Here is a 14,961-nt window from a genome sequence, read left to right on the forward strand (position 1 = left end):
ATAAATTACCTGAATTTATATTCCATGTTAATATATTTACTTTGTTTCTGGAAAGATTTTCTTGCTGGTGCCCGTCTACATTTTACATCCTCTTTACTTCTGCTATCGTCTATTATTTAGCTATCCAGATAGAAAACTTCTTATACTGCATTTAGTGTCCAATTTCTTAATCTAATTCCTTCAGCACTGCCTGATTTAATTCGAGTACACGCCGTTCCCCTTGCTTCACTTCCTTATGTCCATCTTATAACCTCTTTTAAGGACACTATGCATTCCGTGCAACTGATCTTCTATGTCCTTTTCCCTCTAGGATAGAATTACTGCGTCATCAGGGAGCCTTAAGGTTTTTATTTCTTCCACGTGAACTTCAACCGCTTTTCCAAATTTCATTTCGGTTTTTCTTTACTTCTTGCCGTATGAACAGATTGAATAACAATGGGATAACCTAAAACATAGTCTCATTCACGTCTTACATACCGCCTCCCTTTCAGAGCCTTTGCTCTTACAACTGCAGTCTGGTTTCTGTATGAGTAATGGATAACATTTCATTCTTTTTATTTATCCCTGATGACTTCAGAATTTGTAAATGTTTCCATGGCAACGTCGTCAGGGGCATTTATTTGAACCTACTAGTGCTATAAATGTTGGTTTGTTTTTCTTAAATCTTCTACGATAAGTTTTACGACCAATATTGGTTATCAGATTCTTATTATTTCCCCGGAAGCCCAACTGATGTTCCCTCAGGTTGGGTGCCATCTTTCGTTCGACTCTTCTGTAGATAATTTGTGTTAGTATTCTGCAACGGCTAATTAAACTTATAGTTCGGTAATATTCACGTATGTTAGCACTTACATTCTTTGGCAACACTTATCACCTTTTTATTGAAATGTGAGAGTATTTTATGTTTCTCGCACAATGCAATACAAGGTTTGCTAATACTTGGTTCTCTCAAGGATCTTAATAGTCCTGAGGAAATGTTGTCTACTCCAGATGCCTTGTTTTGACTCTTCTCGCAGTGTCCCATCGCCAATCTCATCTTCATTCACTTCCTCTTCCATAATATTTTCTTCAAATTTATTTTCTTTATGTAGTCCTACTGTACCTTCCTTTTCCCTTTCAGCTTTCTTTTCTTTGCTCACTACTGGTTCGCAATATGAGCTTTTATTGTCCACACGTTTACTTCTATTTTCTTCGAAGGTTTCTTTAACTTTCCTGCGAGAGACATATTCGTTAACTACAGTTAGACATTCTCCTACAGTTTTTTCATTTCTCCTATAGCCATTCCTGCTTTGCCTTGTTGTGCTTTTTGTCTACCTCATCTGAGGCATTTTGCTTTTGCCTTTTTCATTTTTATATGTTCTCAAGAAAAGTGGTTCTGAACGCTACGGGACTTAATATCTGAGGTCATCAGTCCCCTAGAACTTAGAACTACTTAAACCTAACTAACCTAAGCACATCACACACATCCATGCCCGAGGCAGGATTCGAACCTGCGACTGTAGCAGTCGCACGGTTCCGGACTGCAGCGCCTAGAACCGCTCGTCCACCACGGCCGGCTATATGTTCTCCTTTCATCAAATAAATTTAATATATCGTGCGTCATGCAAAGACATCTACTGGCCTTGTCTTTTTGCCAAATTGCTTCTCTGCTACCTTCGCTATGTCACCTCTCAAAGCCACTCATTCATCTTCTGTTATATGTATTTTGCGTGTTTTAATCAATTGTTGCCTAATTCGTCTTTAGAACTCTCACCAACCTCTGATTATTTAAACTTATCCAGGTTCATCTCCTTAATTTTCTACTTTTCTGCAACTTCTTCAGCTTTAGTGTACACTTCACAAACAATACTTAATGGTCAACGTCCACACCTGATCCTGGAAATGTTTTGCAGTTTAAAATCTGGTTTCTAAATTTGTGACTTACCAGTGTATAAGATATTTGAATATAAGGAATTTTCAGACCTGTTCCACGTGTGAGGGTGAGTCATAAATCGAAAATTGGGACAGATGCATCAGAGCCGCGTGTTCCAGCCTGTTGCTATCCTTTTGAACTTGCTCCCCTTGTATACTCAAACACTTATCCGATCGTTAAAAGTCTGCAGCATACAATTCTTGCGGTAGCGTTTGCATCGAACGAGTGATTTATCGGGACTTAACAGGTTTATTTGGTTCCTTACATTGCTGCAGCCCACAAGACCGATGTGTCCTGGAGGTAGCGATATGCACCTAGACGAGGATGTAATATGTCTTCACTGGATAACCAAGGCGGCCAATTTGATCCTTGTTTTTGATTCTTTTTGTCCTTAGCTGAATTCATCTACCCAATTGAACATACATTTCCATAAAGTACATCTCTAGCCATATACTGGATGAATTTCGCTATGGACGTGCTCGGCTCACAAAAATCGCGTTATTCTAATCGGAAACTCACTCATAGGACACCTGCCATCTTGGACTAACGGTACATTATTAATCGTTGGCCGCGGAATATAACCTACCTGCCACGCGACATGTGCTGCCATTTCTAGATACGTGTGACCGCGAAATTTATAACAATATGCCGTATCCTGGCGTTTGCGACTTGTTTATTGACTCACCATCGTATTTAAACTTCCTTCACGATTCTTAAACCAAGTGCTGGAAATAATTAAATCGTAGTCTATGCGCAGTTGTACTAGGCGGCTTCTGCCTTTCATTCCTGTCCTCCGTTCCATGTTCTTCTATTTTTCCTTCTCTTCCTTTCCCCACTACTGCAGGTCTATTAAAGAGACTGCTTGCACCACGCTTGTCCGCCCTATTCTGGAGTATTGCTGTGCGGTGTGAGATCCACATCAGGTGGAACTGACGGATGACATCGAAAAAGTACAAAGAAGGGCAGCTCATTTTGTACTATTGCGAAATCGGGGAGATAGTGTCACAGACATGATACGTGAATTGAGGTGGCAATCATTAAAACAAAGGCGTTTTTCGTTGCGACGGGATCTTCTCATGAAATTTCAATCACCAGTTTTCTCCTCCGATTGCGAAAACATTCTATTGGCACCCACCTACATAGGGAGAAAAGATCATCATGATAGAATAAGAGAAATCAGGGCTTGCACAGAAAAATTTAAGTGCTCGTTTTTCCCGAGAGCCGTTCGAGAGAGGAACAGTAGAGAGACATCTTTAAGCTGGTTCATTGAATCCTCTGCCAGGCGTTTTATTGTGAATAGCAGAGTAATCACGTAGATGTAGAAGTAGATGGGCACATCTCTCACTGTTGTCGCATCAAGAGAATCCGCATTATAGCTGTGTTCCATAAGTCATTACGCTGTCTCTGTGGATCATTATCTTGCTACAAACAAGCCCATTTCCTGACATACCTGCTCAAGCCTGCACGGTCTGCCAATTAATATGTCTGCCCCCTCGAGAGCTAGCCGTACTGGGCTATTGAGATCCTATATGGCGTTCAGTATGGTTCTCCTGAATCTATAGATTCCACATTTGCATGACAGTCGTGGTTCCCCGAATAACGGAAGCAGCAATATATCACAACAATAAATAGCAGTCTCGATAGGCCAGGATTCTGACGCTGCCATTTTTCGACATATGCTGGTAGACATTTCTCCTTTTTACCTACGATATAAAACAACTATCTTACAAATAAACAACAACGCGAAACTCACTATGTAACATTTCCTTATATGCAGGAGATTAATAGGTTACTCCTACCGACTTACGGTTGCGCTGAAAATCAGATCATCTACATACATAAACTTGTAGTACACTTCATACAAGTTTAACATTTTTAGCATGCTGCCTTCACCGTGTTGCAGTTCTTATGGCAAGCAGTGTAGAAGCTTCACCAGGGAAGAATGTCATAATTTCAGAAGTCACAATTCTTATAAATATTTAACTAAAAATAAATTTTTAACATGAGACTTTTTTCAGTCAGTCTAAAAAGTGTAAAACAATTTCTCGTTGCCCAGTACAAATTTCTAATGCTCTACAGATAGTCCAGAAAATGTGTACTTGAGAAGTTTTAATAGCTATGACCATACTTACAGGATTTGTAACGGAAAGCGTGCACAGCAAGTAATATGTAATTGCCGGCCGTAGTGGCCGTGCGGTTCTAGGCGCTACAGTCTGGAACCGAGCGACCGCAGGTTCGAATCCTGCCTCGGGCATGGGTGTGTGTGATGTCCTTAGGTTAGTTAGGTTTAATTAGTTCTAAGTTCTAGTCGACTGATGACCTCAGAAGTTAAGTCGCATAGTGCTCAGAGGCATTTAAACCATTTTTTAATATGTAATTCATGTATGAATAGTTCACCTCCTGACTATTATCAGCTGCATGCTCCCTACATTTTTCGTGATAAATCTTAAAAGTATTGTCCTATCTATTAAAGATTCACAATCATAAATTTTCAGGAATGTTTGTATGAGACTACGAGACACTGTTTCACACTTTTGAGTCTTACTTAAAAATATGTTATATAAAAATTTTTTTTAATTTCTTTTTAGTCTTGTGTGTATGAAACTTCTCAATGGATTTCGAACATTTTGATGAAATTATATTTCTTATATAAATAATACTAACATGTTACCCACAGCTTTGTCCATGTACCTGTATGTCACATATACAGCACACATCTCCTCCTCTCCCTCTCTTTCTGTCCTTCTCCAATTACCCTTCTCTCAACCGCGCGGAATGGTTGCGTGGTTAGAGGCGCCATGTCACGGATTGCGCGGCCGCTCCCGCCGGAAGTTCGAGTCCACTCTCGGGCATGGGCATGTGTGTGTGTGTGTGTGTGTGTGTGTGTGTGTGTGTGTGTGTGTGTGTGTGTGTGTGTTCTTAGCATAAGTTAGTGTAAGTTAGTCTACGTAGTGTGTAAGTCTGGGAACCGATGACCTCAGCAGTTTGGTCCCTTAGGAATTCACAGCCACACATTACCCTCTCTCTGTTCAGCTGTGCCCCTCCGCACGCATGCCACCTGGAACTCCATTCCAATACTACGTGCGCAACACCCCGTTTCTGTAGGGCTCCTGACATTTCAGGCGTTACCAAACGTTTTCACCTCCACATCCTTCTCTACCGAACAAACCGAAAAGAAAGCGGTTTCATATTGCAGTGTCATCCAGTTCTGAGCCATGTTTAATTTCAAGTCTATGGCTCACTGGGAAGTTATTTTAAAACCAATAGCAAAACTTGTACCAGTTAGACAGACAAGAAAGCGACCCAATAAAAACCCAAGTATAAGCTCTCGCAGAACGCAAATGAACCACTCTCTGGTTCAGAGTATCGTTCAGTACCATGCACGTCTACCGGTTTTATGTGTGAATCTGCTGGACGTTGCAGTGGAAGAGATGCATGCAAAAAAGTAGAACACGTACTTGGTGCTGGAGTCACAATTAGGAAACAAATAAAGAAATTGTGTCCTTAACCCTTTGACTACCAATTTTATTAAGAAAACGAACACTTACATCTTTCCGAACGAGCTCTGATTTCTCTTATTTTATTATGATGATCATATCTCCATGTGTAGGTGGGCACAAACAAACTATTTTCACCCTCTGAAGAGGAAGTTGATGATTGAAATTTCATGAGAAAGTCCTACCGCAGCGAAAAACGCCTTTGTTTTAATGACTGCCAACCCAATTCGCGTACCATGTCCGAGGCACTCTCTTCCCTATTTCGCGATAATATAAAATGAGCTGCCCTTCTCTGAACTTTTTCAATGTCTTCCATCAATCCCATCTGATGCGTATTCCACACCACACAGCAATACTACAGAAGAGGGCAGACAAGAATTGTGTAGGCAGTCTCTTTAGTAAACCTGTTATATCTTCTAAGTGTTCTGCCAATAAAGCGCAGTCTTTGGTTTGCTTTCCCCACAACATTATTTATGTGACTGTTCCAATTTAAGTTATTCGTAGCTGTAATCCCTAAGTATTTAGTTGAGTTTATAGCCTTTAGGTTTGTGTGATTTACGGTATAACTGAAATATAGCGGATTCTGTTTAGTGTTTAGAACGATGTGGAGGTGAAAGAGTTTGGTAACGCCTGCCATGTCAGGAGCCCTACAGAAACGGGGTGTTGCGCACGTAGTATTGGAATGGAGTTCCAGGTGGCATGCGGGCGGAGGGGCACAGCTGAGCAGAGAGAGGGTAATGTGTGGCTGTGACTTCACACTTTTCATGATAGTCAATTACCACTCTTTACACCATACAGATATCTTGTATAAATCATCTTCTAATTCGTTTTGATCAGCCGATGACTTTATACGACGGTAAATGACAGCATCATTTGCAAACACTCTAAGAGGACTGTTCAGAATGTCTCCCAAATCGTTTATGTAGACCAAAAACAACAGAGGGCCTATAAAACTTCCTTGGGGAACACCAGATATTACTTCTGTTTTACTCAATGACTTTCCGTCAACTATTACGAGCTGAGACTTTTCTGACAGGAAATCATGAATACAGTCACACAACTGAGACAACACTCCACAGGCACGTAATCTGATTAAAAGTTGCTTGTGAGGGACGGTGTCAAAAGATATGGAAGCAATTTGACATCCCCTGTCGATAGCACTCAATACTGTGTGTAACAATAAAGAACGATATTTTCTGAATCCCTGTTGGCCATTTGCTCAAAAAATCGCTTTCTCCGATGTGCTTCATAATGATCGAGCGCAGTATACACTATGTGATCAAAAGTATCCGGACACCCCCATAAACATACGTTTTTCATATTAAATGCATTGTACTGCCACCTATTGCCAAGTACTCCATATCAGTGACCTCAGTAGTCATTAGACATCGTGAGAGAGCAGAATGGGGCGCTCCGCGGTACTGACGGACTTCGAACGTGGTCAGGTGATTGGGTGTAGTATCATACGTCCGTACTAGAGTTTTTCACATCCCTAAATATTCCTAGGTCCACTGTTTCCGACGTGATGGTGAAGTGGAAACGTGAAGGGACACGTACAGGACAAAAGCGTACAGCCCGACCTCGTCTGTTGACTGACAGAGACCGCCGACAGTTAAGACGATCGTAATGTGTAATAGGCAGACATCTATCCAGACCATCACACATGAATTCCAAACTGAATCAGGATCCACACCAAATACTATGACAGTTAGGCGGGATGATTTCATGGTCGAGCGGCTGATCATAAGACACACATTACGCCGGTAAATGCCAAGCGACGCCTCTCTTGATGTAAGGAGCATAAACATTGGACGATTGAACAGTGGAAAAATGTTGTGTGGAGTGACGAATCACGGTACACAATGTAGCGATCCGATGGCAGGGTGTGGGTACGGCGAATGCCCGGTGAACGTCATCTGCCAGTGTGTGTAGTGCCAGCAGTAAAATTCGGAAGCGGTGGTGTGGTCGTGTTTTTCATGAAGGGGGCTTGCACCCTTTGTTGTTTTGCGTGGCACTATCACAGCACAGGCCTACAACGATGTTTTAAGCACCTTCTTGTTTCCCACTGTTGAAGAGCAAGTCGGGGATGGCGATTGCATCTTTCAACACCATTGACCACCTGTTCGTCATGCACGGCCTGTGGCGGAATGGTTACACGACACTGAGTCCTGACCTGAATCCTACACAACACCTTTGGGATGTTTTGGAACGCCGACTTCGTGCCAGGCCTCACCGACCGACATCGATACCTCTGTTCAGTGCAGCACTCCCTGAAGAATGGTCTGCCATTCCCCAAGAATCCTTCCAGCTCCTGAATGAACGTATGCCTGTGAGAGTGAAAGCTGTCATCAAGGCTAAGAGTGGGTCAACACCATATTGAATTCCAGCAGTACCGATGGAGGACGCCACGAACTTGTAAGTCATTTTCAGCCAAGTGTCCGGATGCTTTTGGTCACGTAGTGTATGTTCCAAAATCCCACTTTAAATCGACTTTAGTGATATGGGCCTATAAACAAGCGGATTATTCCTATTTCCTTTCTTGGGTATTGGTTCAAATGGCTCTGAGCAGTATGAGACTTAACATTTGAGGTCATCAGCCCCTAGAACTTAGAACTACTTAAACCTAACTAACCTAAGGACAGCACACACATCCATGCCCGAGGCAGGATTCGAACCTGCGACCGTAGCTGTCGCGCGGTTCCAGACTGAAGCGCCTAGAACTGCTCGGCCACACCGGCCGGCCTTGGGTATTGGTGTGACTTGTGCAAGTCTCTGGGTGCAGATCTTTCTACGAGCGAGCACTTGTATATGATTGCTAAGTATGGAGCTATACTATCAGCATACTCTGAAAGGAAACTAACTGGTATACAATCTGGACCAGAATCCTTTGCGTTTCTGAAGTGTTTTCAGCTGATTAACTAAACCAAGAATGTCTACTTCTAAGTCACTCATATTGGCAGTCGTTATTGATTCGAATTCTGGAATGTTTCCCTGTCTTCTTTTGTGAAAGATTTTCGGAAAATTGTGTTAGTTACTCTGCTTTTAGTGGCGCTATCATCAATAACATCATCATTGTTCTTGCGCAGTGATGGTTTTGATTTCGTCTTATCACTGATGTACTTTATAAACTCTTAGAGCTTTCTGGCCGAGGTCGAGACCAATTTTCACTGTGGAAACTATTAAAACATCTCGCATTGAAGTTCGCCCTAAATTTCGAGCTTCCGTAAAACTTAACCAATCTAGGGGATTTTTTTTTAATTTAGCATGCTTTTTTCGTTGCTCCTGCAGTAGTGTTCTGACCTGTTTTGTGTATCATGCGGTATCAGTACTATCTCTTATTAATGTATTTGGTATATATGTCTCAATTGCCGTCGTTACTCTTTCTTTAACTTTAAGCCACATTTGGTCTATGCTTACGTAGGCAGACTGGAAGGAGTGGAGACTGTCTCTTAGGCAGGTGTCAAGCGAATTTGTATCTGATTTTTTAAATAGATGTATTTCGCGTTTATTTTTGGTGGGTTTGGATGTTACAGTATTCAGTCTAGTTGCAACAAACAACCTTGTGGTTACTAATCCCTGTATCTGTCATGATGCTCCTTATTTGGAAATGATTATTTGGTGCTAAGAAGTCAAGTATGTTTTCTCAACAATTTACACTTCGAGTGGGTTCCTGAACTAGCTGTTCAAAATAATTTTTTTGAGAAAGCATTCAGTACGATTTCGGCTGACGTTTTATGCCTACCACTGACTTGAAACCTGTATTTTCGCCAACATATCGACGTTAGATTGAAGTCACCACCAATTATAATTGTACGATCGGGGTACCCATTTCAAATGACATTCACGTTTTCTTTGAACGCTTCAGCAACTGTATCATCTGAGTCGGCGGGTTGGTAAAAGGAACATGTTATAAATTTTTTCCGGTTGTCAAGTGTAATCTCTACCCACGCGAACTCACAGGAACTTTCTACTTCACTTTCACAACAAGGTAAACTACTTCTGACAGCAATAAACACTCTCCACCACCTGTATTTAATCTATCCTTCCCGAATACGGTTAGGTCCTTTGTAAAAATTTCGGTTGAACTTATCCCCAGCTTGAACCAGCTTTCTGTACCTATAACGATTTGAGATTCAGTCCTTTCTATTAGCGCTTGGAGCTCTGGTTCTTTTTTAACATAGCTACGACAGTTAACAACTACAATATTGAGTGTTCCTATGTCTACCCTCTTCCTGTGTTGGTCCTGTACCCTTTGAAACTGATGCCCTTTCTGCACGTTCTCGAGGCCTCATAACCTAAAAAACCGCCCAGTCCCCTCCACATCAGTGGACAGAGCATCTCTCTAGATGTGTAACTCAACTACAGGTGCTCAGTATGGTCTTTGTTTCTGATGTGGCAAACATCAATTCGCGGGTGCAAGTCGTTGACACAATGTGTGCGTGAAGGTACAAAGGCAGCCCACTTTACGAATCTGGTAACTGGGCTGCCTGTCTGCAGGTGCTAACTAATTCGATGTGATAATACGGAGTCGAGGATTAACAATGAAACTTGAGGACAGTACAAGCTATAAGTGCGATCTGTAATTATAAGAATGCTGTTAACCATTAGTAGGCTTCTCTTTACCAGTGAGACATTAATACAAAGCAATAACATGCAACAAATTCCCATTGGTTTTCTGATAAACTATCGTGGGCCACGTACGTCCAGATCGTAGTCAAAAGCTTAACTACGAATGGTAGGAAGTCAAGCATAGAACTGAAATGTGGAGAGGTACCCTATTTATCAGTTCCCGCTAAAGACAGAAAACAAATTATATGAATAGAGCGAAATTTATAAGCCAATTCTCAGTGAGATACGGTCCATATTCTTCATACCTGCGCAGAATGCAGCGACAGTGTAGAGATATCTGTGATAACAAATGCATTGTCATTTCACTACAAATCGTGTAGGAGTGTACCAATACTCATATATCAAGAAAGGAATCTCTTGTAAAATACAACAGTTTATCTGACACGAAGTAATCGTCATTTATCCGTATAATGACAGACATAACATAGACCGAGGGCTACAGGTGTATATGTGCCAAGTTTGAATGAGCAGCTGTCCAGAAGATGAGTCCAGTGACTTACAGCTGCGCCACTTCGCTCGGTAGTAACTTTTAGCACTACGTATTTATTCAAATGGTTCAAATGGCTCTGAGCACTATGGGACTTAACTGCTGAGGTCATCAGTCCCCTAGAACTTAGAATTACTTAAACCTAACTAACCTAAGGACATCACACATATCCATGCCCGAGGCAGGATTCTAACCTGCGACCGCAGCGGTCGCGCGGTTCCAGACTGTAGCGCCTAGAACCGCTCGGCCACCCCGGCCGGCTACGTATTTATTTATCAGGTTCTGTGCCATCATACGAGCCAAAACTACTTAGACGTGGAGCGCACAGATTAAAAAAATACTGATTTGAAAATGTATGAACAAGGAAGTGAACCCGGCCGAAGTGGCCGAGCGGTTCTAGGCGCGTCAATCTGGAACCGCGCCACCGCTACGGTCACAGGTTCGAATCGTGCCTCGCGCATGGATGTGTGTGATGTTCTTAGGTTAGTTAGGTTTAAGTAGTTCTAAGTTGTAGGGGACTGATGACCTCCGATGTTAAGTCCTATAGTGCTCAGAGCCATTTGAAGGAACTGAAAATTAATAAAACAAGAAAGAACGAGAGTGTATGAAAAAATAATACTTTACACAGAAAAGCTCTCAACTACTGCATGGAAATCAAGTAAATAATAGAAACAATGTGCCACAAGGAAACGCTTCGTCTTGGACTTAAATATTTTTTTCATTCCATTTTTTCACTCTTGCTGGAAGAATACTGAAAATTAAATCAGCTGAATAGTGTACATCGTCCTCTACAGTGCTTAAAGCAATGTTATGCAAGTGAATTTCGTTTTTCCGTCCAGTTTTCACTGAATGAATGTTGCAGTTACTTCTGAATGTATCAGCATTGTCACCAATAAATGCCATGATGGATTATATGTGTAGGGATGACAAAGTTACAATTTCCAGACACTTGAACAACGGCCAGTACGAAGTTAGCGAGCTGACACTGCAGATCAGTTTGACTGCCCGCTTCTGGTTTGAGAAGCTAATAACGGAAAATAAAGTTAACAATATACAGTAAATAATCTAACATAATGCGTAAATTTACAGAAGCGTTGCTTGCTGTATAGAATGAGAGATTTAAGGCCCCATCGATGACGAGGTCATCAGAGAAGGTGCATCAGCATGTATTGGGGAAAGATGAAGAAGGAAATCGGCTGTGCGCTGTCAAAGGAACCATCCTACCATTCCATCTGCCCGCCCCCGGTAGCTGAGTGGTCAGCGCGACAGACTGTCAGTTCCCAGGGCCCGGGTTCGATTCCCGGCTGGGTCGGAGATTTTCTCCGCTCAGGGACTGGGTGTTGTGTTGTCCTAATCATCATCATTTCATCCCCATCGACGCGCAAGTCGCCGCAATGGCATCAAATCGAAAGACTTGCACCCGGCTAACGGTCTACCCGACGGGAAGCCCTAGTCACATGTCATTTACATTTACCATTGCATATTAAAGAAAGTAATTTTCAAATGATTGTGTAGTAATATGCTCCATTACTACTGTTCAAAAGGCCATTTGTCTCAAGTTTTTTAATATGAACTCCGGCCAATCCCTTGCGTTTCTTCCATTGTGTAATTTGATAAGTGCGTGGACTCTAATCCAAGCATGTCCATTATGAGTGGTTACAATAAATTATCATTTGAAAATGTCTTCACAGCAATCATTGTGTCAGAATCTTATCGTTCAAACAGTCTAATGTTATATGACGTCGCTGTCTCGGGGTCCAACAAACGGGACTCTACAGACACTATTACTGATCGGAAATTGTTAGATATAGTTGATGCGTCTCCTACCGGCTACATTGTGAACGGAGTTTGTCATGAAGGTATAAAAATGACTAATTCGGTCCCGCAATTACGGACATCAGTTTGTAAGTTCATGAGTGTAATGCTTGTTCCACGAGTTGTCTTGGCAACAGTCTAATTAACTGCATGGCAATGATAACGAACCACACATTTATGGAGAAACAATGTTGAAAATGTGTGCATTTTCGTTCTACCTAAAATGTGAGTTTCTGGATTGTTGACGTTGTCACAAACTACAGCAGTTTCATCAACGATGAGAATTAATGGAACGATTAACAATTAGCTACAGGCAAAATTACGGTCATTTAGCTTCACCGTCTTCGTGAAGTCCTTGTAGCACTACTGATCAAAAGAATTGAGGTCACGCTGACGTGATGAGCACCACAGTTTTGTGTGTTGAAATGTTTGGTGCGCTTCTCGCAAGACTTATAGTCCCCTATGCATTCCTAGGTAGTTCATTTATACGCTCAGAACCATCATGCCTGCAGATAACTATATCAGACCCACAAACCTTAACGAGCTTTTGAAGCAGACTTGTTTCTGCCGCCTTGCGTGCAGAAAACCGCTACACCACATTTTACAAGTAGCAATAGTAATCCCTTAATAATCCAGTAAACTTAATTTCGAATTATGCTATATGTCTATAAATTTGCGGCATTGTTAGACATCTGTAACTGCGTCATCTTCGAAAACGCGTAACGTGAGCATATAGATAATTATACAAATAAATAATTATTTAAATAAAAATTAAATTTTGATATGCCACGTTTTGAAATCGGATTAAAAAGAACGAATAATTTATACTAGCCCCTTACAGACCCCTAGCCCAGTACAGAGAGTCCTGAAAATGAGTGACTGTGAATTTTTTATAGCTATGAAAATACTTCTAAGATTTAAAACGAGAAACGAGGTGCGTATGGGACAGATAATAGTAAGGAGGCGAACTATTCATGCATCAGTTAGTAATTAGTGTAACATTAAAGAGGTGAACAAACGAGAAACGAGGTGCGTATGGAACAGATAATAGTAAGGAGGCGAACTATTCATGCATCAGTTTGTAATTAGTGTAACAGTAAAGAGGTGAACTATTCATCCCTCAACTATGTATTGTATGCGCCCCTTTTTTAGTTTTAAATCTTACAAGTATTTTTACAACTATTAAAAATTCACAATCACAAATGTTCCGAAGTGTGTGTGTGTAAGGTTAGGAATTTGTATAGGGCTAGGAGACGTTATTTTATAATTTTTAGTCGGCCTTTAAAACTTCGTACATTGAAAATTTATTTTTATTTAAATAATTATTTTCTCCTTTTTAAACTTGTGTGTGTGAAACGATTTCAAACATTTTGCTGAGATTACAACAGAGACATGTAGTTAATTTGAGGTTCATTTGTTTCTCTTCGCATGTAATAAATTCTTGGAGACCTGTTGGACGTAGACAAGTTTATTTATTGTGACACTTTTCGATACATCATCTACAGAAAACTGTGGCAATACAAGAAAATATAAGAGTCATAATCTTTATCTTTATTGTTATTTGGTGCGCTGTCAGCGGATATAATTTCCCTCTTTTCATCCACATGAGAGTGAAAATTTCAAAAAACATTGTGTAAAAACTCCATATGGCGGCTGACAAAAATGAATGTTTTGCATACTAAAAAGATAGATCGTCAGTTGCATAAGTTAAAATATAGAAGGCTGTTTTGTTGATTAATTAAGATATAGACAAAGATGAATGGAAAATGAGTGTTGCACACGAATATACGTATAAAAATAGATAGATAGTTACATAACGTAAAACATAAAAGTGAATGTTAAAAATAGATACATAGATGAGCGAAGTGATGAGTGAATGTAGACTGGCAGGGATGAGAGCGTCATGGGAACGTAACATTCAAGAGTACTGTTTAGGTGGGGGTTGGTGTGGATGGATATTTTGAGGAGGGATTTGGGAAGAGTGAAGAGCGATGTGGTTCCGAACCAAGATTTAGGAAATGGGTGGAAAGGAGTGGAGGGAAAGGAACCCTTACAACAAGAGGATGGTAGGGATTTCCTAGATCTGGTTGGTCGGGTATACATATGGATGGCTTTGATGGTCGAGTAAGAGAAGGCGATTAAAGTTTCGTTGAGAGAAGCCGTAGAGGGTGTGACGGTGTAGTGTCGGAGGAATGTAGCAGTAGAGGTCCAGCAGAAACCAGGATCAATAAGTATGAGGAGAAACTTCAGGGTGGTTAGTGTCGAGTTTATGGGTGACGTAGGATATTCAGAGGTGTTCATGACGGAAGAGTCGGGTGGAGAATTTTGTAAGTTGGTAGAGGATGCAGGTGGGGGACGGAAATCGGATCCAAAAGGCTAGGCAGAGTGCATGGCGTTCGAGGATCTGTAGGGCGTGATAAAAGGAGTCCACGCCACATTTGTATAGCAGGGTATGTGTGAGATCAGGGCTTTGTAGGTGCAGAAGATTGTGGAAGGGTGCAATCCTCACGTTTAGCCGGTTTGCAGTTTTGGTAATTTTAGTATATTGTGGGTTTGTGTTGAATGGTTAGTAGATGCGATCATATGTTAGTCCGAGGTATTTTTGTGCATCAGTTAAGGTC

Source organism: Schistocerca serialis, chromosome 3 (assembly GCF_023864345.2).
Source record: "Schistocerca serialis cubense isolate TAMUIC-IGC-003099 chromosome 3, iqSchSeri2.2, whole genome shotgun sequence".
NCBI classification, from domain to species: Eukaryota; Metazoa; Arthropoda; class Insecta; order Orthoptera; family Acrididae; genus Schistocerca; species Schistocerca serialis.